General features: G+C 57.3%; 1 non-coding gene across 1 annotated transcript; it reads right to left on the bottom strand.

Annotated features, from left to right (window-relative positions):
- Nucleotides 1–1891: 1891 nt before the first annotated feature.
- On the bottom strand, nt 1892–1963 carry TRNAA-CGC (transfer RNA alanine (anticodon CGC)). The gene has a single exon. It is a non-coding gene; the product is annotated as a tRNA-Ala (tRNA).
- Between the last annotated feature and the right edge of the window lie 7227 nt (nt 1964–9190).

The following is a 9190-nucleotide window of genomic DNA, read 5'->3' as shown; positions in this document are numbered from 1 at the left end:
CGCTGGTTTGGCAGCTTTAAGATGCTCAGCGCCCTCACGCTTCTTCTCCGCCACCTGGAGGAAGAAGTGGCCCAGCCCTGGAGAGCCACATGGTCCCCATCGAAACAGAGGCCCAGGGAGAGGTGGGTGTGGGGGCCGCAGAGGCCGGGGGCCAGGCGGTGACCGCAGCCTCCACCTCGGTGGGATAATGCTGGCGCATTTGGGAGCTCATGTGTTTGGCAACGAGGAGTTCAGGTAGAAAAGCAATGGTGTGTCGGCTGGTCTCGGAGGTGGTTCCAGAAGTGGCGGCTGGAAAGACGGTGGAGGGTGGTCAGAGGCTGGAAGCAGGGGCGTCCCTGGGCCTGTTCGGTCCCAACGCGGTTGAAGCCGGAGACAGAGCCTGGACCCCCGGGCACCGTCTGTCATCTGTTTCCTCAACCGGCGGCCACGCCCACAGTCTGCTGCCCCGTCCTTTCCTTCTCTCCCAGGCCTGCGTCTCCGTCCCACAGCTGGGCCTTCAATGGGCTCTTCATTCCAGGTGACCCGGGCGGCGACTCTGAATTCCCCGTTCCCTCTGCATGCACGGGATTCCAGGCCCGCTCCCTCGTCACGTGTTGGGGTTTTCCTGTCTCCAGCCAAGCGGATCAGACAGCCTACCCCGCTTTGAATTTCCTCCAGCACCCATTGTCTGCAGCCGCCCCTGGCACCGACTTCTATATAAGGCAACATTCTTCGTGCAGGCGTTAGAAACCAACTCAGGTGAACTTAAGCAGAAGAGGATGTTCAAAGAATAGATATTCAGAAGGGTATTCAAAGAATGCTGGGTGACTCATGAATCCTGACTGAGCTGGAGACCTGGGCTCGGGCTGCAGACAGGATCGGTACTCCCAGACGGCCCAGGAGGTCAGCCGGCGAACACCCACAGGATGCGGCGGCCCCCCTGGGACCGGCGTGCCCACACCCGGCACCAGCCCCGGGCACCGCTGCCCTGGCGGCTCAGCACCGAGGCCCTCTGCTTCTCGGCAGCACAAGGTCTGTTTTTAAGTCTTGGGCCGGTGCATCTGATTGGTGAGCCTCGAAGGCCTGGGGTGCAGGGGAATGAGAGGCCATGGGTGGCTGGTATTTTTAGTGTCTATAGAGGACAGGGGTCCACGGGTTCGAGCCCCGTGATATAGGGTTCGGGGAGTGGGTGGGCAAAACAATGAAGCAAAACAGCGGCCCCAGGTCTGTCTTCCGTGTCCCACTCTTTCATTTCCTCCAGGCTAGCGCAGGAGGAGACCACCTGACCGGGCTCTCCCCTCGGATTTATTATCTCTACTTGGCCGTAAACTTGAGGACAAAGAACTACAACTACTTCACTTATTATTGGACCCCTGGGTCCCATGCATTTGTAGGCACATCACCGGCCCCCAGTGGGTGCCCTTGGATGACGTATGGATCTGTCCCTCAGCCCAGGACTAGGGTGGGTGGGTGAGGTGCTCACCCCGGAGCAAAGTTCCAGGGGGCACCAAAAATCCAGTGATCAGGATAAGTAATCTATCTATCTATCTATCTATCTATCTATCTATCTATCTATCTTCTTACACAAGGGTATTTTCCCATTGATTTTTAGAGAGAGGGCAGAGAGAGGGAAAGAGAGAGAGAGAAATACCGATGTGAGAGAAACACATCAATTGGTTGCCTTTGGTCCTCAGGCCGATGCTCAATCCACTGAGCCAAACCGGCTGAGGCAAGATAAGCAATACTTTAATGCAATTTTTTCCTTCCTCCTCCCTCTTGCCTTCCTTTTGCCAATGCCCTGAGCTGGGAGTTGGTAAGCCCCAGGGAGTGGGAGAACAACAAAAGTAACCCACTGGGCTCCCTTTTCTACAAACAGGAAAAGCACGGGCAAAGGGGTTGGCGGAAGGAAAAGTGGAGGTGCCAGGGATTGAACCAGGGACCTCGTACATGCGAAGCACGTGCTCTACCACTGAGCTACACCCCCAACGCCAATGTTTTTCCAAATACAAGTTAATGCAAAAGTTCTGCAATGAGCCAAGTCTCAAATTTCAATGAAAGCCGGGCTCCAACCCTGCCCTGGCGCAATGCCTCTCTTGCCCCTCCCTGATCTTGACCCTGTCACGTCTTCCATTTAAATAAAGTATAAATATCTTTATTTAGACTTGTGTGCCCGAGGCAGGTGCTCCGCTGGCCTCACGCTGGTCCCTGCCCTGTTGGCCTGGCTCCATCGTCACTGTTCTTTCTTCTTCCTTTTGAGGCCTTGGTTTCATAGCTTCACTCGCTCTGGCTTCAACCATCCAGAGCCTCCTCTTGGGCTCCCCCTCCCCCCGCCCCCCAAATCTTCTGACGCTGTCTACTTCACTCTCAGTGGCCGGAGCTTTCTGGGTGGACAGAGTGGTCAAGTCATTCATTTGCTCAAAACCTGTGGCCGTAATGGCTCAGTTGGTTGAGTGTCATCCCATACACTGACTGTCATGGGTTCGATTCCTGTTTCAGGGTACGTACCCAGGTTTGGATTTGATCCCCAGTTGGGAGGCAGCTGATGATCTCTCTCTCTCTCTCTCTCTCACTCTCTCTCTCTCTCTTTCTCTCCCTTCCTCTCTCTCTAAAATCATATATATATATGTGTTAAGTTGAAATGTTGCCCAGATGGCACAGCTCAGTGGTTGAGCATCGACTTACTAAGTATGATTCTAGTCACAGCAATGCCTGAGTTGGGAGCTCAATCCGCACCTGATCGAGGATTCTCTCTCATCATTGATGTTTCTGTCTCTCTCTCTCTCTCTCTGCCTTCCTCTCTTAAATCAATAAAAATATTTTTTAAAAAAATATAAATAAAAAGTTGAAATGTTAAAAACAAACAAACAAACAAAATAAAACCTTCCGGAGCTCCTATCCCCAGATGAGGGTCACACCCCATTACGATGCGCAAAGCCCTCTGCCCTGGCCCCATCCCAGCCGCGTCCTCCCCAGCCGGCTGCTCAGGCTGCACCTCCTCCCTCCATCCCCGTGTGGAGGGCCTTTCCCCACGTCTGCACGCCAAGGGTCACCTTCAAGGTCAAACTCAGAGTCACTGTGAAACTGCCCCTGTGCAGCTTCTGTGGAGAACAGTCTGGTGGCTCCTCAAAAAACTAGGATTCCCATGTGATGCAGCAGTCCCACTCCTGGATGCACACACAGAAGAGCTGAAAGCGGAGTCTCCCAGGACCGTGGTCGGCAAACTGCGGCTCTCGAGCCACATGCGGCTCTTTGGCCCCTTGAGTGTGGCTCTTCCACAAAATACCACGTGCGGGCGCGCACGTACAGTGTGATTGAAACTTCGTGGCCCATGCGCAGAAATCGGTTTTCGGCTCTCAAAAGAAATTTCAATCGTTGTACTGTTGATATTTGGCTCTGGTGACTAATGAGTTTGCCGACCTGTCCTAGGAGATACGGGTACCAGGTTCACAGCAGCGTTCTTCACACAAGCCAAGAGGTGGGAGCCGCCCAGTGCCCACCGAGGGGTGAATGGACACGCAAAGTGTGATCTATACTTACAATGGAATGGTTAGTGGTCAGCCTGAAAAAGGAAGGCAAGTCTGACACAGGCTACAGCACGAGTGAGCCTTGGGGACATTTTGCTCAGTGAAACAAGCCAGTCAAAACACCTGTATGATCCCACTTAAATGAGGTACCGAGTGGAGTCCAATTCATAGAGACAGAAAGAATGGCAGCTGCCAGGGCCGGGGGAGGGGGAGTTAGTGTTTAATGGGGACAGAGTTTCAGTTTTGCAAGATGAAAAGCGTTCTGGGGCTGGAGGTGGTGATGGCTGTGCAACAATATGAATGACTGAGAACCAGGGAATTGTATGCCTCAACATAGCTAAGATGGTAAACTTCATGGTATATGTATTTTCCCACAATAAAAACTTGGCGGGGGGGTTGTGGGGGAGACTGCTCTGTGAGCTTTTCTCCTCCGAATCCCTTCAAACATCTTCCCAGGATTTGCCTCAATCAGGAGAGGAGGTCGGCGAGGTCTCTCTGTGCCTGAGCCACAGTCTGTTCCGGGAAAGGTCTGGCTGACTCTGGCCCTGGAGGAGGTTGGAGGGTGAAGGAACGGGACCTGAGGGCTCAGCCTCGCCACAGCCCTGGAGCCCAGCAGCCGCAGCGAGCTCCACGGCTCGGGCACCTCTCCGCACCCCCACCCCCCGCTGCCCCCCGACACCCGCCCCCCCATCCCCCGCCCCACTAACCACACTAACACCACAAGCAGGGAGCTTTGGGCTCTCACTTCTCCCTTCCCGGCCTGAGGGTCGACTGGACTTGGTTCCAAGCTGTGGGTGGGGTCCAGATCTGCTCCCCCTGCCGCTCCCCCTGTTTGTCAGTGGCTCTCTGGGCTTCTCTAGGCGAAGGCAGGACCATCAGAGGATAATGGTCAAGCATGTTTCTGACTTTTGCTCTTGTCCGATCCCTTTGGCCAGAGCAAGTCCCATGGCCAAGCCCCCTCTCCAGGCGCGGGGGAGCCTGCTCCAGGGCGCTGGAGCCGAGGCCAGCACCCCAGCCCTGCACGCCTGCTGTGCCACAAAGAGCATGGCATGCCGTGGGCACTGGAAGAGCAGGAAGCTCTGGTCAGCACGCCAGGCACTGAGGGTGTCCTGTTCCCTGCAGGGGAGTTGGGGAGGACGCCTTGAAGGAGGGCGTAGAGGTGAACCTGACCTTGAGGCAGGCTGTCCTGCAACAGGTGGGTCAGGCCTGCAGGGAGGGGAGCATGGCCAGGGCCAGGAGGGGGTGGGCAGGGCCATGTCCTAGGAGAGTGCGGGGGACGGGCTGGGGAGTTGAGGATAGAGGGTTGTGTGGGTCAGACGGTGGCGACTCGGAGCCAGGTGGGGGGAGGGGCTGGTGCACCTGGGCTCTGGAAGGGTGTGTGGTCACAGCTATCTGCCCTCCTGGGGAAGCAGGCAGCTCTGTGGGAGGCTGGATTGGGGGATGCGAGTGGGGGGATGGCAGGACTGTGGGTGTTTATTGAGCACCTACTATGTGCCAAGCCCTGTGCTGGGATACAGCTGTGAACAGGAGAAAGTTCCTGTCCAAATGACCTCATGTCCTAGTGGGGGGAGAGGACAATGGAAGCGGATGAAAGAAATGGGTACAACACTCGAGAGGAGTGTCGAAGGGCTCGCCGCCCACCTACTGTGTGCCGGATGATACGGAGAGCTGAGATCTCTGCCCTCCAGGAGCTCAACCGAGTGGGGTCGTGCTGCCCCCCCTTCTCTGTGGGTTTGTGGTCAGTGGTCTGTGTGTCTGAGTGTCTGTGTGCACAGCTGTCTGTGGGCGTGGCCGCGTGCATCATCCTTGTTTTGCTGGGAGCTGTGTGTGTGTGTGTGTGTGTGTATGTGTGTGTGTGTGTGTGTAAGGAGGGAAGGGAGAGCTGTGACTCAGTCCTTCCCCGGCTGCCGCAGACACTGGAGTCTGGGGGGGCTTCCCCCCCACACCTGTCCCCTTGGCTCTGGGGTGGGGGTGGGGTGCCCTGCGGGTGCCTGTGACTTTATGGAAAGAAAGTCTGGGTGCAGCCAGAATGTGTTTGCGTTTCCCGGGTGATTGACGACGGGGAGCGGGCTGTCTTGCCGTGACAGATGTAGGAATGTTTCCGCTAATCAAGGCGGAAAGCAGGGGCGTGGGGGCTGCTGCCCGGAGCCTTCCCCAGCCCTGTGCCCCGACCACCTGTCGGGCCTGGGAAGCAGTTGGGCAACGCTAGGGAGAAGCTCCCAGGCCCAGGGGACTCCCTGCTCACTCCCACCTCCCCCGCATCTCCGGTCAGGCACCGCTCACCTGCCTCAGGTCCCCTCTGGGTCCAGGGTTCAGCCCAGAGGAGGAACCGGGACATGGAGGGGTTTGGAGTGGGGAAGTGGGACATGGGGCCTCTGGGGGAGCACAGGGTGGGGGAGTGTCTGTCTTCCCAAGCTTCCTCCTCGGGAGCCCCCTGCCAAGGGCGGCCCCCGCGTACCCTCCCCCCCTACGGGGTCATAGTATAATAGACGCCCAGAACAGTCAGTGATGGTGGGAAGTTACCCAAACAGGGAAACTGCGGTGGGCCCCAGGCCTCAAGGGGGTGGCATGGTCCTCCCAACCCCAGGGGTCCGGCCCACGGGCCACGTGTTCGCCCAGCCCCCCTCTGCTGCTGGCTGCTCCTGAAGCGATGGCGGGGTGGGGTGGGGCGAGGAGGGGCGGCAGATAGCAGGATCACCCAAACCCGGGTGGTCCCTGCCTCGGTCGAGGTTCTGGCCATTCGTCCGTGAAACCCGGCGACTCCCTCCCTTGTGTACACACTTGCCCACGGGGGATGTGGTCCCCGGATGCGGTCAGGTGGACCGGGGCCCAGTGGTGTCGGGATGGTTGGCTGCCAGGCTGAGCGGCCGCCACCCCAAGAACTCCCTGGGCAGCCGTGGTCGGTGCCGTCCTGGTACCATCCTTCTCCCTCCGCGTCCAGGCCTCCGCACGGGCCGGGGGGGCTCGTGAAGGAGGGAAGAACTTGACCTGGTGGTACGGGCAGGCCACCCTGGAGTCCTAGCCCTGACCCTGGCCTTGACCCTGGCAGTCCTGGACCAGAGCTGTAGGATGGGGTCACCCCCCTCCTGCCAGCTCCGTGTCCTGCCCAGCTGTGTCCCAAGTCACCTTCTCAGGTTTGGCTGTGACACCTCTTCCCCTTCTCCCATTCCCAGTCTCCCCGGGAAGATCAGGGAGGCGGGAGGTGCCTGTGAGTCACCCTCTGACTCAGGGGAGGCATGGCCAGGGCTGTGTGTGTGTGTGTGTGTGTGTGTGTGTGCGTGTGCGCGTGTGCGTGTGTTAGGGGGAGGAGCCTGAGCGGGGGTCTGGGACACACCTTGGCTCTCTCACTGTTAAAGTTTTTCAGCTCAGCCCGGCTGGTGTGGCTCAGTGGTTGAGCGTCAACCCATGAACCGGGAGGTCACGGTTCGATTCCCTGTCAGGGCACATGCCCGGGTTACAGGCTCGATGCCCAGTAGGGACGTGCAGGAGGCAGCCGATCAGTGGTTCTCTCTCATCATGGATGTTTCTATCTGTGTCTCCCTCTCTCTGAAATCCATTCACAAAACGTATTTAAAAGACCTAGCTCATTGTAGCTAGACCTCCGCTGAGGGAGTCCCTTGGCCACAGCCAGGACAGGTTGGTCGCCTTCAGCAGATGGGTGCCAGCTCTGTCTTGACCAGGGGGTGCTGACTCTCTAAACGTGGGGGCCAGTGGCTGCCTGGATGGCTCTCTGGGGAACACTGGATTGGTCCCCAGTGGGAGGCCCCGGCAGTGAAAGGTGCAGGAGCTAGAATTTACTTAACCATTTTACTGATTGACGAACTCATTAATTGAGCCAATGCGATTGGGCTGGGTAGGGGGACTGGATTCTATGCTTTAAGGCAGGGCTTCTCAAATATTAATGTGCAAACAAATCCCCTGGAGATCGTATTAGAATGCAGATTCCGGTCCAGCAGCCTAGGCGGGGCCTGGGACTCTGCATCCTACCAAGCTCCCAGGCGAGGCCAGCAAAGAGTGTTTGGAAGGGAAAGTTCTGGGTCAGCTCAGCCAAGTTCCTGGCCAGTCGTGAATCTTCTGGGCAGGTCCTGGACCAGAGCTGTAGGATGGGGTCACCCGCCCCATGCCAGCTCTGTGTCCTGAACCTGTTTCCTGAAGGCCTACTGTGTGCACCTGAGAGACATGAGTTGAGTTGGGGGGAGTCACAGAGCTGAAGTCTGGAAAGAGAGAGCATGGAGTTACTGTTGAAAGGGACCCTGGAGGCTACCACCCTGTTCCCATTATACAGATGGGGAAACTGAGGCTGCAAAACTGACTCAAAGTCTCAAAAGTAATTGGCGAGGCCAGGACTTGAACCCCAGCCCTCTTGCTCTTGGGGCAAGATTCTTTCCTTCTCTATCCCAGACGAGAGTGCCCAGGAGGAACAGGGGCCGTGGTGGAGGAGGTTGGGAGCGGGCTGGGTGACCCTGGGCCTCATGCAGATCCAGAAGGGCCTGAACACTTCCGTCTGGCTGGGCCTTTGGTTATAGTGAAAACATGAAGAAATACCCAAATAGGATTAGGGACGTCGTGCTGTGCTTTAGGTATTTGACTTTGGTCAAATCAGTGCCTATGACACAACCTATTATTTGTGGATCCTTATTTGGAAATAACCTGCAAAATCAAAGTAGGTCTTCCCTGAATCTGAGGCACAAGCTCACAGGCCTCCTGACCCCCACCAGCAACAGGACCCTCCGTGCGGGGCCAGGAGGCTCGGATGAAGGATGGAGGTGGGAGAGCAGGATGCCGGAGGGGACCAGTGTGAAGGGGAGGTGTCTGTGTCTGTTTTGCTCGCTGCTGTTCCCCAGAGTCTAGAACGGTGCCTGGCTCCCAGGAGGTTCTCCGCCCGCATTGCTGGGTGAGTGGGGACTGAGCCCGGGTGTGGCTGTGGGGACGAGGAGAGGCGGCGAGGCAAGGGACTCTGATGATCATTCCTCTGTGTGCAGAGTGGGGGGTGGGGTGGGGGGGCCTCTCTTTCCTCCAATTCTGACCAAGTGAAACCGGGCGGAGAGCTGCTGCCCGGGTTCGGGTCCTGGCCAGCTCCCCTCTCTCAGCAGCAGCACTCCTGCCTGTAAAACGGGGGTATGCCACCTTCCACCTTCCAGGGCTCAAGGCAGCATCAGACCATCCTCTGAGGCCCTTTCTAGCGCTAGGACCCAGAGGAACGATTGGGAAAGGGGAGTTCTGAGGGGGGAACAGACCAAGGGGACAGAGGGACAGTTTGTGGCCTCGGTACGAAGCGCCTGGCAGATGCAAGAGTTTCAGGGTGATGACGAGTGAAGAGCATGTGTGTGGTCCCGCATCGACCCGCACACGCAGTGCATGGCTACGGTTTCCCAACCATCCCCGCAATTAGATCGCACGCATTCGATCCGTTATACCCCAAGAGCTGGGCTGCTGGTGAGCTCCAATTCCTTATCTTCACATAAGGATGTCTGAGAGTAATGTTATTTTTTAAAATATATTTTTATTGATTTTGGAGAGGAAGGGAGAGGGAGAGGGAGATAGAAACATCAGTGATGAGAGAGACTCACTGATCGGCTGCCTCCAGCACGCCCCACACTGGGGATAGAGTTTGAAACCGGGGCATGAGCCCTGACTGGGAATCGAACTCTGACCTCCTGGTTCATGGGTTGGTGCTCCACCCCTGA

The sequence above is a fragment of the Eptesicus fuscus genome, chromosome 7 (genome assembly GCF_027574615.1).
Source record: "Eptesicus fuscus isolate TK198812 chromosome 7, DD_ASM_mEF_20220401, whole genome shotgun sequence".
Lineage (NCBI taxonomy): Eukaryota > Metazoa > Chordata > Mammalia > Chiroptera > Vespertilionidae > Eptesicus > Eptesicus fuscus.
This window is presented reverse-complemented; position numbering and strand designations above follow the sequence as displayed.